The 23,432-nt window shown below is 42.9% G+C and overlaps 1 long non-coding RNA gene across 4 annotated transcripts in view; it reads left to right on the plus strand.

Annotated features, from left to right (window-relative positions):
- LOC27208466 overlaps positions 1-23,432 on the plus strand; it is a 40,083-nt gene that overhangs the window by 3,252 nt on the left and 13,399 nt on the right. For 2 of the 4 annotated variants that reach the window (XR_005543959.2, XR_001600883.3), the window contains exons 2-3: positions 9,374-9,745; positions 14,137-14,178. This is a non-coding gene — a long non-coding RNA (uncharacterized LOC27208466). The remainder of the gene's footprint in view (positions 1-9,373; positions 9,746-14,136; positions 14,179-23,432) is intronic. The other 2 variants (XR_005543958.2, XR_001600882.3) reach the window with 2 other exon arrangements.

Consider the following 23,432-nt stretch of genomic DNA (forward strand, 5'->3'; position numbering starts at 1 on the left):
GTGGTGCTGCTGCTGCTGCTCCTGTCAGAGGAGCGATGCCTCCTGCGGCTGCTGTTGCTTGTAATTAAGTTGAGTGTAATATAAATAACTGTATTTGCACAGCCAGGGTCTGGAAATGTTTCATTAATTCTGTTATTTAGCTAAGTATGTCCAAGTTTGGCGGAATGCTTTTTGGGGCTAGCAGCGAGTGCCTTTTAAATTGTAATTAGTTGAACTTAAAGTTTGTAGTGTTGGCGTAAACAGCACCGAAAGAAATCAAATATAAAAACCCGTTTCATTGAACAATAACATTTAAATTAATCTATAATGTATAACCTAAGTCTCATATATCACAGCACAAAGAAAAATCATATCTATATACGTGTCATTATTAATTTTGATACTTTACAACGCTTTTAAATACTCCGAAATAATTCTTTTTTTGCGTTGAACAACATTTTTTGCCACCACTCCAACTTCGCATGCCAATTAACAGCCTTTAAAGTGTAAAACTATCTGGAAAAAGTGTGGCATACTTATGAGGGCGAATGAAAAAGGTGGCGAAAATAACCACGCTTTGTTGCACGCGTAATTTGCATTATTTGCTAGTAATTTAATAAAGTTTTTGAATTATTCGCACCGAAGTCACGCACTCTGCCACATTGAAACGCAATTAAGGCAAAAAAAAATAAAAATAAATGTGAGGCGCGTGGAAAAAATAATTTATAGAATACAATAAACAATGTGTTGCCATAGTTCGATGGTAATCTTTTTTGCTCAATTTTATTTTGTTAATTATATTGTAGCCCTGATGTGCATAAGTCCGGCCAGTGCAATAGTGTGTTGCCATGTTAACACTCACACAGACAGGCTCAAATAAATTATGCCTAGCGATTTGTGTTTATTTGCAAACAAGCGTTGACATCGGTGCACCCGCGCCGAGCACTATCGTTGCATAAATTTATGGCACATTATATGTTTTTTGCCTTAATGGCTACAAATTGCATAATTGCAATTAGATTTGTGAGCCTGCTTAACGCGTTTTGAGGTCGCCAAATGCAATTAAGTAACACAATTCGGTGCGATGCCAAATGCCCAACTAGATCTATGGCGGTAGACAACGAACGCATAACCGGTTGGCGGTTATTTTCCACCAAAGGCCGAAACAAAGGAGAACGGAAAATGGGTGCCGAAAAGAAAGGCGGAAAGTGCACAGAGACTTACACGCTAAAAACGCTATAAACAGATAAGACTCGTGGCCAAAAGGAGCGACTGGCGGTGGCAGAAAGTTGGCAAGTGGAAAGTCAAGTTGGGCTCACGCTATTTATAGGCAACGCAAGCTTTTGTTTTCGATGGCCTTTTCATTTGCAGTCGGCACTGCACAAGCACAAGCACACGAAATACAAAAGAAAAATACTAGGAAAACGGCGAGTTTGGCTAGCTAAAAAAGCATGGACAAACTGAACTGAACGTCAGTTAACTCTGGGCCATGCACAGCGAATGACAATGGAGCCCTCGGCTCTTTATTGTTCGCCGGACTTTCGCTATATGTATGTGTTTTAGCTCCCCACTTTTTGCCCCCGGCAATCCCCACGAGGATCTGGCCAAAGCCCAGTGTGTAGCCACTAACTGCCTATGGCTCCAAAGCGCTCAACTACTCAGAGTGTGTGCTGCTTTAAGTTGTCAAATCCGATGCACAATTTAAACGTTCAATATGCAGGTATCCAAAGAAAAATAAAAAACAATAACAAAAGAGTCAAAAAGCTGGGCAAAATAAACGACATTGTTGCCCGCCTGCAAATATTTTCGTAATTATTTTGCATGCAAAGTGAGGATTTTTCCAATTTTCACTTATCAAAGCGCACATGGCCAATATGCAAAAATGCGGAGGCAAAAAACGGAAACTCCGGGGCCACAACGTCCTTTTTTCACAGCAACGAAACGAAAATACGCTTCAAAGTTTTGCTGGCAAACTTTCTATTAGAATTTGATAAAGATGATAATAGGTATAATTATAGTCTTTCGTTCTCGACACAACTAATGGGGTTTCATTTCAACGGAAAGTTGAGAATAAAACTTTTTATAGGAAGGTGGCTAAAACGCATATTTCTTTATTGTTAGAGCTAAATGTTTTTGTTAGTTGACTCATTGAAAAGTCGTAGCAAGGTAGTAAATTCGCGGATGCCCAGCTGCAGAGTATGGGAACTGGCAAAATGGCAATGCGAGTGCTTAAACTGTTGTATGCCTTTTGGCCGGCATAACGTTTTTACGTCCTATCCATTTCATTTCGCAGAACTGTTAATCCTGGCTATCCCACGGACAGCTGGGGATTGCGATTGGCCATCCGTTTTGGTCTCGTTGGGCTCGAATCGGCTCGGTTTGGTTTGGTTTGGTTTCGTTTTGGCCTGGTTTCCCATCGACGATGAGCACTTTTGTTTGAATTTACATTGGTGAACACCTCTTGCGCGTGTGCTAGTGGGTTATTCCTGTCTGCTTTTCATATATGGCACTGATACCTTGTATTTTACTCTGACTCTGATTGTGATTTCGCCTCGCATTCCCATTGCCATTCCGATTTCGATTCTGATTCAGATTGCAATGATTGCTAGTTCTGATGACAGCGTTTCGTTTTGCATATTTTTGCATTTGCATTTGTCCGATGCCGTCTCAATGACTTCCTGCGGCAGTGACTCCTAATGGGCGATGGCTGTCCGTCTGAGTCCTTAAATGTGGCCCACACACATGGCACACATACATATGTATGCACGACATGCTGTCGCGCAATCACACAGCTCATAAAAGTCGCCTGCCACCGACTGGAATACTGGGTCTTTAAGGGTCATTAAATTTTAAGCACTTGCGAAGGTCCTGCTGCATAAAAGCGAGCTACGATTTACGGCCCGATAAACGCTCACCATTTCCATCAGCTGGTGCTGCTGCTCCTTGCTCCATGCTCCTTGCTCCATGCTCTCTGCCCTCCACTTCTCGGATAAGTTCTCCTGTTCATTATTTGAGTTTGCCGCATGGCATAAATACTTATAAGTTATGGGAAAGCTGAGCAAATATGCAACCAGTTCGAGTGGCAATCTGGGATTGCTCTGCTTTCGACGCACAGTGATCACTGGCAATGCGGAAAACCTGCAGTGCATATGTTTGCAGATCATTTATTATATTTAAAAATCTTATGGAAAGCTTACAGTAATAAGTGGGAAATGGCTCCTTAAGGTTTATGGTTGTGAAATATAACTACAATAATTATACATGTTATGTTAAAGTGGCTGCCACACTTTTATACAACTTACTTAAAGTCATTGACTTGATTTATAATCCTCAGAAACTGTACAGCAGATGCACGTACAGAGTAACACTGCAGGTGGTCTGAGAAATTTCGGGGTGAGACAGTATTGTCCTTTTAAGTGTGTCCTTACGGTACACGAGTTCAATGCAATGCCAGCATTATATTCAACCAGACAAGTGACTCGCTGCCGTACTAAAATTGAATTTATAGTTTATTTATGCAGCTACTAAGAAATTAAAGACATTGTTGCCAACGTAGACGGGGCTGGGTGGGGTAAGAGAGGGTATAGAAAGGCCCAGACACATGTCATGCTCGTGGCTAACACCCATACTCACCGCCAGATCCCGAGGTATATAACTCAGGCCCATAAAAACAGCGCGTGGTTTATTGATTTCAAAGGCAGTCCTTATAGACTGCGGGGCTGCTACGCACATGACGCGCTGGCAAATTGATTTCGGTTTTGGTTAAGCTTAAAGCTCAAGAGCCCAGGAACCCAGAACCTCCATAAATCTGTCAACTAAGCCCGTCGCTAATCAAGTGAAAGTTCAAATCGCATGATTTAATGCCAGCAATCGACTCCCACGCACATGCAACATTTACATAATAATAATGAATAGATGGTGCATGGGATGGTAATGGAAATGGGTTTGGGATTGAAAATGGGTGTTGTATGTCGGGTTTTGGCAGTGGTAGTGGTAGTGGGCCTGGCCAGCATAATTCAATTAATTTATGCGGTCGGTCAATGTTTAGTTTTTACGTTGTGCGGTTTTCGCTTTTGCCTTTTCGCTTATAAATCATTTTGCATAATTTATGCGTAGACCAAGAGCCGCACCAAATGCCAGCTAATCCGGTTCGCCAGACGTACTCGTTCTACCCTCGTTTTGTAAAATCCATTCGAGCGTGAAAAAATCCGGGCGCACAATTGCAAAAGTGCAGGCGCAATTTATGGCCAGCCGATAGTTCTTAATATTTAATGCACACAATTAGCTAAAGTCCGCTGGGCCAATATTGCTCATACGCCGCATGTGCCGACGGGCCGCATAAATCCCACAATGGCATCGCATAAGCAACTTTATTACAAATTTATAAGCGCACTTCAGGCCAACAACAATGCTGTAAAATGGGCACATAACTTGCCCGGCCCGTCAAGAAGTTGGCCATAAAAAAGTGAGCAGGCAGGACAAGAAAGGCTTGAAACAAAAAGGCCGGCTATGCTGTGCCTTTTGTGTTCCGACACGACTGTCAACAGCCATTAAATGCTCGAAGTCGGGCTCATAACCCAGTTATATGGGATGTGGAGTGCTGTGGAGTGAAGTGGAGTGGAATGAAGTGAAGCAACCTATGCCATGGCACAGATATCTTGATATAGCGCCACAGGGCGTATACGTTATGCTCGCTCCCCGGCAGCTGCGACTCAGCTCAGCTCAGTTCAGTTCAAGTTAACTCTACTCAACTCAGTTAGAAAACGTCAAGAAAGAAAAAATAGCTGAAATAAAAACAGGCTAGAGAGTTTGCGATTGTAGCTACCAACTTCTGACAGCGCAATTTATCACTATCAAAACGGGCGTGTGTGTGTGACGGTGCATGGGTGTATGTGTGCTGCTGGGCAGGGGGTGTTGTATTGCCTATATAAAACAACAACGGCCTACAAAGTTGAGGTCGTAAATCAAAACTTAAATTTAACACATGCAGCGGCAAATGGCTGACACTGCCAAACGGATGTCAAGTCCTGTTAATCGTGCTCTCACTTCGAGTTCCATCGACTTTGGCACAAACTTTGTCAAGAAGTACTAGAGGGTATATATATATTGCTCCTATAATTTAGTGTCTATTTTGATGAGGTAGAACATATTATTTTTTTCAAATTTTGTTGCTTGCTTATAAGTATAATTTTAATTATGTATATATCTGTATATATATATCACGTTTTATTTGTTATAATTTTAAAAAATTAATGATCTTAAATTTAGACAAGTCTTTATATTAAAATGACTTGATTTATCTCTTTTTTATTTACTTGATTTATACAAGACTCTGGCAAGCGATAGTATTATTTTAAGGGTGTTCCATTTTCGGTTTTCAGCTGCTGCATTTCGCCTGCGTTGCTGTTTGTATTTTACTGTTTGCATTTGTATTTTTATGCGCGATTTCTCAGTTGGCTCAGTTCGCCCTTCCGAATCCGTCTGTGGATCCCAATCTGAATCTGGCAGTGACTCCGTTACGGCTGCTCCTTCTCTGCACCACTAGCACAATGCAGGGGCAGACTGGAGTTCTGGACTGGCAGTGTCCAGTTTTTCTGCCTGCTTGTTTGTCAAAGCTGGCGGCCCCATCAACAATTGACAGATGGGAGTTGGTCGGAAGTGGGTGTTGAACGGGGATGGGCATGTTGCCGCACGCGTGAGTTAATCTGTCAAAATAGCTCAACGGGAGACAGAATTCAGGGAGTGGCGAGGGAGAAGGAGAAGACCCAGCCACTTCACATGTTATCCGCCCTGATTGGTGGCCCAAACTCTCTGGCAGTGACTTGCGTGAGGGTAGAGATATCAACCCAAAATCCGCACATCCCTAAGATGCCCTCATGCCCATCTCCATCGCCATCTCCGTTTCCCTTTTCCATCTCCACATCCACATCCATATCCACCTCCACCTACATCTCCATCTTCATCGCCGCCATCACCGTCATCGCAACGTTTCGTTTTAATTTGGCCTCGGCTGCCTTTTAAGTTGATTCCCCAGAACGAAATGCCATCAAGTGCTGCCGCTTGCCACTTCGTTTAGTCATTTGGCTGAGCCATTTTATGTTTGCCCTTGTAATTTGGCCTGATATGGTGATTTCGACTTCATATCCGCTGCCAGCAGGAGAGCAGGAATCGTCTACATCCGGCGGAGCAAGGAGTGCTCGTACCCACAACCGCCCACTTCCTTTGTTGTCGTTCGGTTGTCATGTGCGAGATTTGCGTGTGTTACGACGATTAATTTAAATCATTGATGATGCCCCTGCCCCACCGTGCCATTCATGCTGGAGGCTGGAATGTCTACGGATTTCGTTTTACTTTTTATTTGCCCCTGTGAGTGGCAGGCCACGCCCAACTCTAGACGGCCTCCCAATTCCATCTAGCCTGCTCGTTAATCATTGTTTTCGACATTTGCCTGCTCGTCAATTGCCTTTATTGTCATGGTGATGGATCTGAGGATGCCGGAATGCTGCGTCGCTTGTCTTAATGCGGCACTTAAGCCAGCAAATATGTATATCGAAAACGATTCCCGGCCCCTGTCTGGGCCAATTGTTATTCAAAAACCATTAGCCATAAAATGCAGCACAAGGCAGAAGGAAATTAGCCGGGGCACTCGAAAATGCGAGCCTAATTTATGGCAATGCAGCAGCGATTTCTCGGACAGGCCATGGGCATAATTAGTTTTCGAACTTTAAAGTTATGAGTGGGGCCCGCTATCTTTATGGCCAGACAGGCCAGGTTGCCAGGTGGAGGATCCACCATTGATTTTGTCCGTTTGTCTGGCGGGGAATGGCGCTGGGGAGGGATGAGGCTGCCAGGAAGCCATGTGGCTTTCCGCATATAAAGACATTTTTCTGCTGACCGTGTAGGTGCAGGGAATTGGAAAGCCCGCCTGCAGCAGCGACAACCTGACGCCACGGAAAATTCTGCAGACGCGGACAAAAGTTGGCCAAGTTGCGACAGTGTCGCCAGTGTGGCGCCTACACACACCCACCAGCCAGCCCATTGCAGCCATTGTGCCCATCCTATAACTCTTAATAATCTTATGAGGCATTACCTAGACTACCGAACATAGCCCGCTTAATAGAGCCATTTCCATTTGTGAGCAGCACTTTGTTTTTGCCGAAAGTTTTCGCTAGGCACATCCGAAAGTTTGCTCGCATCCACATCAAATTTTCATGCGCATTGTAAACATTTTCTAATTGAGTTGAAAAATACATAACGCCGCTGCTCCAAATTGTTATTGTTTGTGCGAAAATAATGAGGGGGCTGCTGCGCATGTTTGCCTTAGCCATTAAGGACTTGAGATGTTCCCCGAAGCTGAGCAAACAAGGCGCAAATGGAGAGGACGGGCTGGAAAAACACTCGCAAGCCAAAGCACACAAATTAATTTTAGCTGGGAAACAATTTAAAGTCTTTCAGCTGAATGACTAGCTGAGTGCCTGACTGACTGACTAACTGACTAACTGACTGACTGCATCAACAATAAGTGCGGAAATTGCAGCAGACGATGCCACTCGACACTTGCCTTAGTGCTCACAGCTCGACTCTTAGTCCCGAGTCCTTAGTCCTGAGTCCTGAGTCCTCGTTGTGCAATTAGGTGAACGGCGGCGGGCAGGAGGTTTATGGCCTGCCGAAACAGAAGCGGAAGTTCCACGGCACAGGAAGTGCAGCAAAGGCGATGAAGGACCTTTCTCTGCTCCTTCGTTACTCGGCTGCTTGCTAAGCAAAATCAATACATAAAGCATGCGCCACGTTGTCCCCAACATGTGTCGAACGTGTCCTTATCTGCCACTCTCCCGCTCTCCCACATCCCACCTCTCGTTCTTGTCGTTTGCCGTTTGCCACCTTAATTGGCTGTGGCCAGGCAAACGCAGCACGATGGGGCAGAGCCCCACAAAAATAATGAATGTCAACAAATTGTGACAAGAAATCAAAATTTCTGAAGACTATGGCAAGTGACAGCGATGTGGACAGCGCATAAACCGAAAAATGAAAAGGACGCAGGACACAGGAAGTGAATGGGAAAGGTGAGCAGGGAAAATACCCTGTGCGGGAAATAATTTTAATTAAAATGGAATATTTAAATGTATTCCAATGCAGTATATATGTGTAATAAATCTTAAAGCTTTGGGCGATTTTATACAGTATTTACGAATATTCATGGCTTTTAGAACATTTCATATTGGTTTTGAAATCCAGCCAAAGTCCTTAGTCAGTTTTTGAATAAGAGAGCTAAACACCATAAATTGTCATTTTTGGTAGCTTTCATCCATTGAACATTTATTTGCATTTTCCTCCGTTGAGCACACATTTTTAAAAGCATTCGCCTCCGCCTGATATACTTCATACTCCATGTACTCCGCGCCCACAATGGGCTGTGAAAATTCAGCCCATCCCCTCCGACGCTTCGTTATAGTAACGAGCTGTGCCGAATTTATGAAGATATTTGATTTGAATTTTAAACAGCGGCTCTGGCCCGGCCAAAAGAGCTTAACAATGACAGGCTGGCAACAAGGTGGCGGCAAGACTTCGCCGAGGGGAATGGCAAATGAGGCTGAATGTTGGTGGGCTGGTGGGGCTTAAATTACGCAAATAAATAGGAAACAAAAAATGTCCTCGGGCCTCGCAGAGGAGGGGGAGAGGAACTTTCGGCTGTTGCTGCTGCTGGTCGAAAGGTAACAAGATTATCTGTGTCAAGACAATTATTTCCGCCGCATCAGCAGCGACGTTCTGTTTGGCCAGCAATCGTGCGTGCGGCAGCGTGGAATGCCAAATGCTAATGGCAACGGGCTGGTGCCGAAGTGCTGCTAAATTCGGTTGGGGGATGCCCCCTAATGCGGCAATGAGGATATAGCTGCCGCATTTACATGATTGCCGCATTGCGTTTCCGGTCGCCTATCTGCGCAATTGTCATGCAGGCCGCTCGATTTAAGTAATTCGCAATTGAGTGACACAAATGCGGCTTTAGCTCACAGTGCCAGGACTCGACTCGGGTTTCCCTAAATTAATTAATTTCTTGGGCACAATTTGTAGAGAATTTTACGAAAGCAGTTAAAATGAAACTTAACATTCCCCAATGTCCTTCTTTAAACAAGTCATCTAGCTTTTAAGTTAAGCCTTTAACATATATTATTATAACAATAATATTAAGATGTATTGGTGCAGCCAAAATTATGTTAAAACCCACTTAAAACCATTTGAAAATTCAATAAAATTTAAAAGTACGTTTCCTAAAAACCTCGGAATGGTTAGGTACCTCGTGTACTCACTGCGCACTTCGTTAGACCGTCTTTTGCTACTACTTATCATTCAATCCATCGCTCATCTATGTACACTCGCTGCTTCCTATCTCCCCCAGAGCTTTGCACTGCGACCCCACACATTATCATTCACAACTCATCCGATTGTCATTGTCTATGTCTTCCTGGCATCAGTGGGGCAGGAGCTGGAGTGGAATCAGGACTGGAGGAGGAGCAGGACTAAAAGTGCTGGAATAGAAGCTGCATCTCCATCCTCCAACCACCGACATCGCCATCTCAACGCGGCTTACGATTTTGCGCTTGCATTCATTTTTAAAAGACCTAGGACCCAGGGGCATGCTTATGCAGGTATGCAGGATGGAGGATGCAGGATACAGGGATACTCTCCATTGTCTGCAGGACAGCGGCAACAACCTCCGAATCGTGTTCCATCTCGCCATCTTCATCTCGTCATGCGCTAATGGCACAAGGTGAGTACCAACCGACCGTGTACTCTGCTGGGCGCCAAAAGTGTTAAAAAAGTGACTTTTAATGGGTTTAAATCAAGTAAAAGTTGTTGAAACTTGACTTGATTTGAGCGATTCCCCATTCCCCGCACCGCCCCGGGGTGTCGCAACGGAATCCATAGCATCTACGGTTGGTCGCCTGCCATTTTATGATGCTCCGCTGCTGATGCTCTCAATGCGACCGTAAAAAGTTTAAGCTGCCCGAGATCAGCTCAAGTAGCTTACTGCCACTCGGCCCGACTTCGCCATCCTCGGTTGCTGCAGGATGCGAAGGATGCCACTTGATGGCGCTACTCGTTAGGTAATTTGGCTTTGATTGGGGTTTTGGGTGCATTTCGTGCTGCATTTGTTTCAATGACAAGCATCCAGGAAAATCAAAGTTGTGGACTCTGCAAAGTTCCTTGGCTGATTTAGTGGCTTTACCGCGGAAGTTGATGGCGCTTATTAAGTGGAATGTAAGAAAATATAGCGCTACTTGATGACTTTCAGTATTGAATACATAATAAGCCATATAAAAATCAAATACTGAAAAGCTGAGCTGGAAATATTGATTTAAAGAAATATAAACTAATAAGGAAATCAAGCTAGCAGAATTTTGAGTATTTGAGTTTAATGGCAGAATTTTTGGTGCGATCTCGGTGACCTAGTAAATTCCATGTCACTGAGGTCAGAAGGTCAATTAGTTAAAGTACATAAAAAACAAATCCCAGATTTTGCTTAAATGCACACACGTTCAGCAAGCATCCTTGCAGATAGCAAGATAGTTTTTCAACTGCTCACTTAAAAGGACAATTATAGCCTGACAGCGGCCAAGGAGACACTGCAATTTTAACTCGTATTTTATGATTCGATTTGGGTCTTGGACGTTTCTTATCCCCCTTAAATGTCACGTAGTGCCCCACACACGCATCCAGCATATAAATATAATATACATATATGTACATACGAGTCTGTATCCTTTAGATAGCCAGCCAAGCCAGCCAGACCACCAGCTCCCACGCAACTTCCAGTTAAGATTTTTATTACTTTATTTTATGCTCGTTCTGCTGCGGTTTCGGTGGCCCCGAGAGTTCGTAGAGTCCTGTGTTTTTTGGGTGGGGTTTTCGTTTTCGGGGGTGTGAATATGTGGATCCCTAAGCCAGGCAATGAGACTCTAATGCGCGTAAAACTAATACAAATGCGTTTCTTATCCGGCACCACCCAGCGCCCGCTTTTGGCCAGGCCAAATTGCTTGTACTTTGCCACAAGTGACGGCTTATGCGGCAATATACATAAGTAATATTGCGTACCATGGGCGTTGTCTGGCCTTGGGTGGCGAATGAGGCGTTAGATCTATGGTAAAAAAGGGGGCGGAGTGGGCGGTTGTTGGGGCAGCTTAACTAAATAACCGTTTGATGCGACTGCAAACGTTTTACGTTCTCATCACATTAATGCGAACACTTTCAGCCAAATGTCCATAAAGCGAAGCCAAAGCATTCGGTTTAATCCCAAGTTGAGATACTCAAAAAAAAAGAAAGGTGCACAAAATTGCCTGCAATTCGATCAAGTGATCAAATAGATACGAATTTAACTAAATGTTGTACAAAAAACCTTTTTAACAAAATAAAAAATAATTAATATTAAATGCGATTTGTTTTAAAGTAACCAAGTCTAATAAAAATAGATAAAATGAAATTATAGGTTCGTAAAACCAGCTGCAAAAAATATTTAAACTCTTTATATTTAATAAATAAATAAAGCTATCAAGCAGAGTAAATTACATTAAACGATTTCATTAAACTACTTCCTAAACACATCAAAGCTGCCTTAACTACTCATATATTCTAAAAGAAACCACGTCAAAGTCCAATTAAACTAGTTTAAAAGCAAGAAAGTCACAATTAATTTTAAATTATCCCAGTCAAAGAATATGGAAATATGCAAAAATGTAAATCGTCTCTTTCTGCCACTCGAATCTGGCAGCTTAAACCATTTTAGCAGAGTAATTGAATTAAATGCAAACGATTCCGACGACATAGAATTTTATAATTTACTTCAAACAAAATCCAATTTGGTCTGCCATAATTTACTTACAATATTTCCAGTTTTTTGTAATCGTTTGATAAGCGTTTTTGTCCTTTAAATTCTATTATATATTCATGCACATACATATGTAAACTGTATGAAAATGTCATGAACTCAAATTAGTTTCATAAACTGTGTGGCGATCATAAAACCGATGTCAGCTGCAGACACTGTTTTATTTAAATTTATTTTCGCATTACCTTTTTTTTGCGATTGCAGGCTACATAATTGCCCGAGCATTACCAGAAAGTGCAATTCAATTAAAATTGCTGATGAAAAAATGTCGGCACATCGAACTTCAAATGGCACTCGGCGTGCAAAGCATATACATATATATTTTTATTACCTCTCCACATTTTGCGAGACCTTTTTTTCCGATGTGGACAATTTTAACTTTTAACTGCAATGTCGTATGAATTTTTGTGTGAAAAATGAGCCAAACTGTTCGCTCAAAGGGAAAATAAACTAGTCAATTTGATATATGAGCGTACCGTGTCATGGCCGTGAATGGTGTATTACAGTGGACCATGGGCCATGACGAACCAATTAAATCAACGTCTGATTGCAAAATGAATGACTTGTAAAATTGTCCCCGCCCCCTTGGGAAGAAAGTATCAAATTGCGAGCGTTTTCCTCATCGTCCTGGCTTCCCAGTTCGCAGTTCCCTCAACTGAATCTGCAGTTATAGTAAATGGTCTATTGATTCGCAGTGCTTACACACACTCTCGTATGTCCTGGCAAGGACTCGAAGGATGTCCCCAAGTTTGGCTGCCAAAGTTAGTTGGGCCATCGGGTGGCGAATCAATAAGAAGGCAGCACACAAATGGCAACAGATTAGATGGCATTCTTTGTGTGCTCGGGGGTAGTTAAATTAATTCCATGCAAAACTTATCCTTTGTACATTAGGGTCGCTTTGACCAAGTCGGGGTAGTTATTAGGGAATTACTGGGAATTGTTGTGGCATTCTCCACACAGGCCCGCCTTTTCGTTGCCCGAAAATTGTTTCAATTAATTGTCATTGTTGCTGCCCTGTGATTTGACAAAATCTCTAGCAAATTAATGCAAATCATATACGAGCGTGGGCCTTTGGTTCTGAGATTATACATTAAGTGCTGAAGGAAATCTGCGAGCATAGATGAGAAATCAAACAATGAGAAGGCAACCAAACAAAAGCCTCAAATACCGGAAATAAAAACTTGTCACTCGAAAAACTTTACTGCCAATCCGTGTAAGTCTGTCCGCATGAGTTGAGTTCTTTGGTTTCATACAATAATGATTTGGTGTTGTAGATAAAATAAATAAGTATGATAGACTCCCCAGTTCCTTTGAAAGAAACTACTAACTGATTGCTTAAATTAATATTCTATGGCATATAGTACTTAAATACATGAAATACTTAAATATATAAAGTATAAATTATCTCATAAAGTAATTAATTTGGTTCCTAATTGTTGTGCCCCTTCTGAGTGCCATACTCTCCATTTTCTTGAAGGGTATCTGATAGAGGACGAGAATGACTTCAAGCGCTTTCCAAACAGCTTAACATGCCGTTGTCACACACGCGAGGACTAGCCAAAGCCGAAAATAAAATCCTGTGCAGCTGTCGGAGGTCCTTCCAACTCCCAGCCTCACTCCCTGCGGCCCCAACCCGAAAACCGAACCCCCTCTCCCCACTTTCAGCATCCGCACTCCGTGGGTTGTCCTTCGCATAAAGCGCTTACCCTGTGTGGCAGATTGATTTGTGGTCGGGTTCATGCCAAATTTAACTTTAATAGTTTTTACTGGATTTACTTTTAATTAATTTTGTGGAGTCCGTACGTCCACGTCCACTTCCTCGTCGTGCTGCCCGTTTCCATTTACCCCGAGCCGGGTTTCAGTTACGAGCCAGTTCATTTGTAACGGGCCAAGTAAGGAGCGGGCCAAGGATCGGGTAGTCCTGGCTGAAAGTCCTGCTTGCTGCAGCGTTTATCGTGCCCGCGTAAAGCGCAATTAATTTCGTGTCTGTTTTGAGCAGCAGTGCCACGCCCCCTGGCTGCCGTTGCGCCTCCTTTAGCGAGGCCCACAGTCGCCGCCATTAATTATGAGATAAAACACTAAAATGTATCAAGTTGTTGCCTTGTTGTTGTGCCGCTGTGCAAGTGACAAAGTTGCCGCCACAAATTTACGTCTGGGAATTTAATTTCCACCCCCACAGCCGCCTTGTTTTTCCGTTATCAGTTACCATTTTTAGTGTTTTGCCAATGCAGAAAGTTCGCCAAAGTTCTAACCAAGAATTATTCTTGTCTTTTTAGATTCCCAAAAAAGGACGAAAGCATATGTGGCTGCATGAAGTGGTAAGTATTTAATTGAGGCGGGAAAGTTGCACCAGTTTGGAATCCCCGACATGTGATTCGGAATTTGAATTCTCAACTAATATTTCATTTTTAATTTGCCCAAGAAATCCATAATACAATATTGACAATAGAAATTTCACGAAGGCATAATTATCTTAAAGGCAGATGCATTCAATTAGGAGGTCAGGAATACCAAAATACAATAGATTTTATTCCGGCATTGTATGCAATTTTGTGGGCATGAAATTTGCCGGATTTCTCTTAATCGTTGCAAATCCTCGTTAGGGGCAATTGCACAACACCTGTGCGAATTATTTCAAAACAATGAGGCTGACAAAACAATTAACTTTTAAGGAGTCATTAATTAAACCAAAAGACTCGAACAATGCAGAATGCAACGGAGCAATCGCTTACCAACGCATTCAATTTGATTTCTATATGTGCCATCTTCAATTTGGGGAACACATGTCGTTGGCATTTGCAAATCAAATCCCTTGGGCATACAATCAAATCAGCCCTGATGATGATGATGATGCTGGTAGTGGTGGTGGCGATGGTGATGGCGATGGTGATGCCAACAAAGACGACGACAACTTCCTCCTTTCTGGAGACGCTTTAAGTTGCTTAAGAGGAATCTTATGCAGAGGGATTTCGGTGGTTTCCGCATGCATTGAATTGCAGATTCTCGGGACTGTTTTAAATGCAGCCCACGCAAACAGAATCCTTGGGGCAAAAGGAAAAAAAATAAAGAGGAAAATGGAGAAAATAAGACCAGGGGCTGATAAGGTGGTGGAGCAGCTCAAAAGTCGCTGGCAAAAGTATTCAGAAAGAAGTGCAGCTGCAAAAAAGTTTACATTTCCAGATGCCATTTTACTTTACTTTGCCGTTCGGCTTACATGACCGTGCGAAATGTACCTTCCCCTTGGAGGTATTGTGGGTGGTGTGGGTGATGGGGGTGGTGTTGGTCCTTGGGCCGTGTCCTTGTGTATTTTTGTGACTTTTGGCGCCGCCTGCAAAGACAACATCGTCGGAGAGTTAAGCAACTTACTTAAGCGAGGGGAAATGTCTGGGAAAATGGGGTGTGGGAAAGCCGCTTTCAGGAAATTGTTGCATTTCGGTTTTGTATGTTGCGAGCCGAAATACACTTGACTTGACTTTTGGCCGCAAAACGCAACGCAAGCGAGGGGAGTGGCGGTGTGTAAAGCCGGAAAAACAGGAAAAACAAAGCAAAGATGGTGGCAAAAAATCGAGGCCAAAATGTAACGAGACACAAGACCCCGCCCACTCGCTTTCCCCATCTTTTGTACGGGAATATAAATATATATGCGGGAGCTGCGGCTGTGGCACGTATTTGTTTTAATAAAAGTTTTGCAGCAAAACTTAATGAAATGTTGGCAGGCCTCAGCCACAGTCTCAGTCGCAGTCAGCCATCCTGCTACAAGGACCTCCATTTCGGGCCTAGCTTGTTTCCCAGACAGGCCCAAGACAGGAACATGTTCCGACTGCGATTGCTGCAAAGTTATGTGTGTGCAAATGGGGGAACAGGGGCAGGTCCTGCCAGGACCTCAAAGGATGTTGTTGATATTTACGCTCGAGGAATTCGGTAGAATGCCTTTCAATTAAAACAAGTGTGCAATAATTCAAATGTATGCCTTGCGGTTAAAAAAGAGCCAAGCTAAGCTGAGTTGAGCTGAGTTGAGCGAGAGTACTGCAAATTACACGATCCGTTCTCGATAATTGACAGTGCCCACGTCTTAATGTCTGAGTGCCACTTTGCCAGCTTTGACACTTTTTGTGGCTTACAGAAAATTCCACAAAAAAATGTAAATCAACATATACGTAGGGCAAAAAAGAAACGCATTACACAAACATGACCGAAACCAAAGACAGCTTGTTAATTGGAAAGTTTTATGCAATTATAAAACTTTTTTCATTATTCCCTGGTGTTTTTTTCGTGTGTGTCCTGTTGATATTTTGTCGCTACGAAAGCATACAATTCGGTCCAACCTGCAAATGGAAGTGGAAGAGAAGTACCGAAACCAAACCAAAGGTGGCCAAAACGATCCGGTAGAAACTGTAACTGAGACGTACCCAACTCATGTGTGACCAAAGTTAAAATGAAAATGCACAGCGGCAGGAAAGGATGGCTAGATGGCTAGATGGATGGGTAGATGGGATGATGTCCTTGCACACATACCCAGGATGGATGCTGGCGAGTCACAAAAACGGCAAAATGTCAGTGCCAGCAGGGCAGCGTGGCCAACATGTCGCATGAGTGTTTTGTGCTAACTGCAAACGCAAAATTAATTTCATTTTGAAAAGTCCGCCCCCGTACCCAAAGTGACAATTGCATGAGTTGGCAAAGTGTTTAGCATGAATTTCATTAAAGGCCAGCGGCCAACGGCCAACATTTTAAGCAACTTTAAGGGGGGCCCGCCCGGCCCGGAAAGAGGAGCAGGATTCCCCTTACCCAAAACCCAGAGGCCGGCCCAAATGAATATGTAAGCGGTCCCACTTGGCCATTTACGTGTACAATTGATGTGGTTTGATTTCGTTAGGGGCATTGCCAACTACATAAACACAATAACAAGCAGAAGGAAGAAGGCAGGAGGAGTCGGCCCATTCAAGTCGACATCGCCCGACTAAAAGCCGTCCCAAATGGCCTCCGGCGGAGTTTGCAGGCCAAGTATCCAGTCAGCCAAATGAAACGAATGAATAAATGAGGCCAGAGGCCCAGGACAGTTCGATTCGTATTCCCTTCCCTTCCCTTCCTTTCCTTTCCTTTCGATTCCATTTCATTCCATACCGATTGCGATTGCTACTTCGCTGACAGTCAATTCAACGGAGAGGAGCATGTGCACATAATAGCTGCTAAGCAACTGCACTCGAGTGTCTTTGTATGTGTGCTACGTATTTGTATCTGGTTGGCTGCGTATCTGTATCTTTGTATCCATATCCTTGAGCTCGCCGGCGGTGCCATGTCCCAGTTGGCATGTCAGCCACTCGTTGGGCCGCGTTCTTCATTTAAATGGTTTTGAAATTGATTTCATTTGATCGCAAATTATAATATTTTACTCTGGCATATACTCACGACAAGTGGTATGTCCTATATGCGAACACTGTAAAATATTTCATATGAAGCCATAAAATGCCTGCTACATGCGAACTTCGAAGTCAACATAAGAGCTCAAATCTACATTATTTATTCTTAGTGCAAAATCAATCAGAATACAAGTATCTCGAGTACAATTCATGCTTATTAGTATCCGTTTGGCTTTAAGTCGAACCCAAAACTTGATGGATTCGCTGGGTCGTGATTGTTGTTTGCATGTTTATTATTATGGGGCAGCCGAGAAGCCCAGCCGGAAGTCTCGAATGGAACACAAAATGCCGTCCAATCGGGAGCCATAACTGAGACCCAAGAGTGCGTAACGGAAGTGCCTCGTCCAAAGGATGCGGAGGATGTGGAAGATGTGGAGGATGCGGCGGAGGATACTTCCCTTTGTGTTTGCAGTCGGGCAAATATAATAAATAACTTTTTGCTACTTTTCGTATTTGGACAATGCTCGACATGGGTCCTGTTCCTCCGCTTTAAACTTTGTCTCTCTAATGGCATTTCGATTGCCTCTCGGCTACTTTTCTGCACTCATCCATCCGACTGCGAACGGAAAATCAATATACTATATACTACTTTGTGCAGTGTGTGTGTGTGTGTGGTGGGCGGACCGCAAATGGCAATCAGTTGGATGGCCACCATTTGTCATGTCACGGGCGGGGCCTAATTTATCAATAATTATACTTTACAAACATTAAATGCGACCATTGTGCGAAATCAATCCGGATGTGGTCGGACAAACACACTCCGCAATCTATTAATAGATAATCTTTTTTGCCCGAACGCTGGCATGTCATTAATTACACCCCGATCCCAGATCCATTCACCTACGCATCAGACAGGGGAAAAAAACCCCTCGGGACGAGTCCAAAAGGACCCAGTCTTATCGCGTGGCAAACTTTTCCTTCATTTTTTTGCGGCCGTATTTTCATTAAATGGATTTCAATTATGTTCAACACACAGCCGAAGGGTGGGGATATGGAGAAGCGGAGGCCTTCCTTCTGATGGCTGGCGAACTTATTGCATAAAAATTTACAAAAGCAGTTAAAATAAAAGGGAAAAGGGAGCCAGGCAGCGAGGGAAACGAACAATTTTTAAAATGAATTCATTAAAAGTAAAAATCAGCGATGGCCAGAGAAGAGAAATCACAGCGCAAACAAGACAAGACAGGAGACTCTCCACTCCGGATTCCTTTGATATTAAATGCCGGACGCAACCTGCTTAACCCACAGCCCTTAACCCCTTGTTGCCGCGCTTCGTCGCGCTGACTGCACTTTATTTGGCAACTTAATCGCCTACGAGGCCGCAATTTAACTGGAATTTCCTGCCCTCATCAGGATGAATTGTCGTGTTTTATTAAATTTCATCGCATTAGGGTTAGGCAGATGTTTCGTATCCTTTTCAGGATTTTTTTTGCTCATCCGGGGTGATAATTCTCATGTCAGCAAGGCCTCAAAAAAAAAGTCTATCATGGATTTCTTAATTCATTATTAAATAAGTCGGAAAAGATATCATTATTTATTAAGTCATATTCAGTTATCAACTCTTTAATGTAAGCGACATGCCTTAAATTGTTGGCCGTGCACTGCGCAATGATTGTGTGGATGCCGACCAAAAGGGATTTAAGCATTTTTAAGTGTTTTGCAGCCGTAAAATGTTTATTTAGCATTTAAAAAAGTATTTGCTGCGGGGCACGTTTATGGGACGTTAAAAAAGGGCATCATCAGGAGCAGGAGCAGGAGCAGTGGCAGGCATCTGCGGCCTTGTCAGAATCATGCCCCATGAGCCGCGGGAGCAAACAGACAAACAAAGTGGCTGAAATTTATTTAAAAACCCATTTAACAGGCTGGCCCAGTGGGAGGCCGTCGAGGCGATGGCGATGCCCTAAGCCCACATCAAACAAAAAGCGGGAAAAATCGGAGCTGGGGACGGAAACTGTCGCCAGGGGGCGCCACATCAAATGGTCAATTAAATTTCTGGGCATTTCATCAATGTCGCCATTGTCAGAATTTCTGGGAAACGCATTTTTTATTTATACGAACAATTTGTTATATTGTTGCGGTACGTGGGTATATGGGGATTACTTAAACGCTAATGATCTTGATGTTTCTTAAGCAGAAATCAGCACCATTTCCGCAATTTGCATATATGTATTTTTAAAGTAAATATATACAATGTGTATATCTTAAATTCTGGATATCTTAAATACGCACTTGATGAATTTTATCTAGATATTTTTTTACAGCATTGTAAAATTTTAAATGTATCTTTATTTATTTAAATTATATGATCTTAGCCCATTAAAATAGATAGCATTTTAATATCTAAATAATTACTACTTAGAACTATCTTGTGATGTCCTCACATCTCATTAACCCTCCGTTAGTATTAAGAAAATCCAGAAATTACTTAACTGGATTATTTAGCAGTATTGGTATTTAACTAAAACCCCCATTAAAACGATGGCGAATCTAATGCTAATGCAGCCAACGTCATTAGGGTGCGGTTTAATGGTATTCTTTTGGGGCGTCATCCTTGGTGGGAACAATTTTCGCGTCAAAACTGGGAAATCGGTGAATTCACAGCCAGATGCCCTGCATCCCTTGTGGAAATTATTTTAATTTTTCACGCAACCGAAAAGCGGAAATTCCAATTAAAACGCATCAGCGCATTGAGATACTCCGCATTCGGCATCTGCATCCGCATACGCATCCGCATATGCATCCGCATTTCGTATCCAAATCCGAAAGAGAAACAGAATCAGAATCAGAGTCAGGATCCGAATCCAAAGCCAAACAAGGATGGCGTTGAGCAGTTTTTTCTGACTGATTTTCCATTTATTTGCGTAAATTAAAAAAAAGAAGAGGAGCAGGAACGGGACGAAATCCTGGCACGCACTCACACATACGCGGAGTGCAGGACTCGCGGCTCCAAAATAAATAAACTGAGATAAAGTGAGACGAAAGCGAAACGAAAATAATAATGTGCATATGTAAATAACACAGGCGTAGCCAACAACAAGGATGTCAGCGTAATTGGACACGCGCGCTGGGAAATGCGGAGAATGGGTAAAATTGCGAGGTGGTTTTGGGGAAAATGTCGCTGATTGCCGTCCCGTCCATCAGAGCGTGTGTTTACTGTAAATAGACAAAGTGGCGGCCGCACAGGACACGGACACGGACCCGTTTCGCTGGGGCCAAAATGACATCACAATTTCTTATTATGCCGCTGTCATATGTGTTTAATTTGTGCCGCCCAAATGAATTTCCGATTTTGCTGAATTCAATTAAATTGAATTTCAATTAAATCGCCATAGTACAGTATAGTATGTGACATCAGAGTGAGTAGTAGTCATTCACATGGCCAGCGATACCCATATCTCTGCATCTCTGCTATCTTTTCAAATGTCCTGTCCTGCTGCTGGTATTGTTTGCGCTGAGCAATAAACAACATTTCGTTGACTTTGGCATTTAAAATGTTATGCGCAATTAGGAGTGCAAGATGAATGTGTTGAATGGCTGCCGGCGCAGTAATTACAAACTCTGCACACGTGACGCACCACGCATAATGAAAATCCGAATGAAATGGCAATCTGCAAGCAGCAAAACAAGCGAAATTATTTTGCTGATTTACCAAAGACAAACATAATTGAATTACGGAAAGAGCGCACACGGACATGGTTATGAACACGGACACGTATACGGACAAGGACTACGGTGCGGCTACGTAACGTGCTCCTTAGTGTTTGTGTGCACTCAAACAATGCGCATTAAATTGCCAATTATTTGCTGTTGCTCCTGATCGCATTTATACGTTTTTATTGATCCACTTTGAGTGGGAATGGGAATGGGAATGCACAACTCCTACTTCACACACTCACACATCCGAGCATAGTACATAGTACACTCAATCCGCAAACCCATGGAAGGCCATTCCCACTGCAGTACAAATTAGAATGGCCAGGATAATTGGCAGATGCGATTAATCCTGATTTGATTATAAATGCAAAAACGATGCAGATCGGGAGGAGGATAAATAAACAGGATGCTGAACAATCAAGTATCCGGTAAATGGCTTAAGCATATTTAAGATACGGACTTTGCCAAGATTTGCAATTAGTTTCATATTTAAGCCTAAGCGCCTAACTTAACTGCATTAGTTTTTCATGTTTATTAAACCTTATTTCATCCCCTCACTTTGTTACAAAATGCATTCGATTTATTTTTTGTTTTGTTACATTTTTATTGGCAACACTTTATTTTATTAGAGCTCAGCATCGGCTAAAAATATCAACAATATTATTTCCATGCCCAAACAAGTTTTTAATAAGTTTGTGATTTGTGGATGGGCAAAAACTAATCTTGGATGCCAACGAATAAAAGCCATAAATTTAAGGGAAAAAATGGCGAATGGCCGCAGGTCGGGATGGCATAAAAAATGGCCCCAAGCCCCCGATTCTCGATCCCCTCAACCCGCTGGCTCACTTGAGCGATGGCCGGCGGACATGATTTGGATTCGGATTTGGGCTCGGGGATACATATACAAACAAACAAGAGGAAATGGGAAAACGCAGGCAGTGCCAAATAAAAGTGGCCGGATGGGCGTGGCCAGGTGGGATGCACCATGATTCGATTCATTTTTGTAATTGTTTTGCCCGGAAAGTGCGGGTGAAACGGCAACAGCAGTTGAATTGTTTGCCAGGGCGAACTGCAATCAAAAATGGGAGTAGAAAAAATAGAAATTTAATGTTTGTTTGCGTTTCAATTCAATGTGTTTGTTTGCCTGCCGCAAGGCAGTTGCTACAATTGTTGTGGTTGTGCCTGTCACACGTGCTGGGCATTGATTTAAGCGATTATTTTATTTGATTTCTAATTAAAAATCATAGCAGTCGGCGTTTTTTTTTCATGCCCTCCATATGCGTGTTGTTGGACTTGCACTTGCTTTTAATTAAATGCAAATAACAAATAGCACAGTGCGTTGGCATAAATTATGCCAAAAAGGTACGACCATTCCAGGGCAGGGTGAGCGAGTTGGCCATTATTTATGGGTGCAATCATTCACATGATATTCTGCGGTTTCCCCAGCATTTATCACACAACCAACTTTTATAACACTCGCTTAACATTGGGTGTTGCGTTATGATTAATGCTTTCCGCCGCGAAGGGTTGCACTTATATGTATATCCATACATCCTGCTATCTGAAGGGCCAAAACTGCCATAAATTCACTTTAATTTGCCACTTCAGTTGGGGTTTTCCCAATCAAGAGTTGGACTGGCCCATTGATGTCCTTCCAGACGAACTGGCATCAAAGTGTAATTAAATTCTGACTTCGGCCAGGTTTCCCAATCAAATTTCTATGGAAATCAGTTGCTTTAATTAAATTTCGATAACTGAGCAGTTTGCACGTCGCTCGTTGCAAACTCGATTTAAGGCCGCGCGAAATGCCCACAATGGCAGCATAGGGGTTAAGGGGAGCGAGCATAAACAGAAAACTCATTAAAATCATAAAATGCATTTATGACAGCCTTGTTTGCACTGCGGGGCAATAAAGAGGTGGCTGAGGCGTTGCTGAAAAGTGTCAAAATCAAAACCAAGGCGTGTGGTTGTGTGTTTTCGCATGTGTGTGTGTGTGTATATCCTGGCTGCATCCTGCTCCCGTTCCTGCCCCTGATCCTTTGGCTTCTGCCAGTGCCACTGCCACTGCTTCTGCTTCTGCTGCCGTTGTCACACAATTATGCGTACAACAGTCCCGGGCACTGTTGTTGTAATTATGTTGCCGGCTGTAAAACAAACTGCCAACAACGTCGACGAACAAGAGCCTCCAAGAAGACGAAGGAGAGCAACGCCAGTTGCGCCAGGACAAAGACAACTGCGCTGCCGGGCAGGACACAAACACGTGCACCGGAACAAAATACACGGCACTTCCTTCAAAAAATTGTATATTAATTTAAAATATTTAAAACTTTGTTTCCTAAACAAACACTTCCCTGTTATGTTTAGAATAAGTATTAATACAAGTATGTCTTATTACTGCGCTCTTTTTCAACTCAACAACAACTTTTCTTCGAGTGTTTTGGGATAGCAGCCAGGATGTGCAGCCACTTCGATTAATCATGGCAATCCAGAATCTGCAGCGG

Source organism: Drosophila simulans, chromosome 3L, assembly GCF_016746395.2.
Source record: "Drosophila simulans strain w501 chromosome 3L, Prin_Dsim_3.1, whole genome shotgun sequence".
Lineage (NCBI taxonomy): Eukaryota > Metazoa > Arthropoda > Insecta > Diptera > Drosophilidae > Drosophila > Drosophila simulans.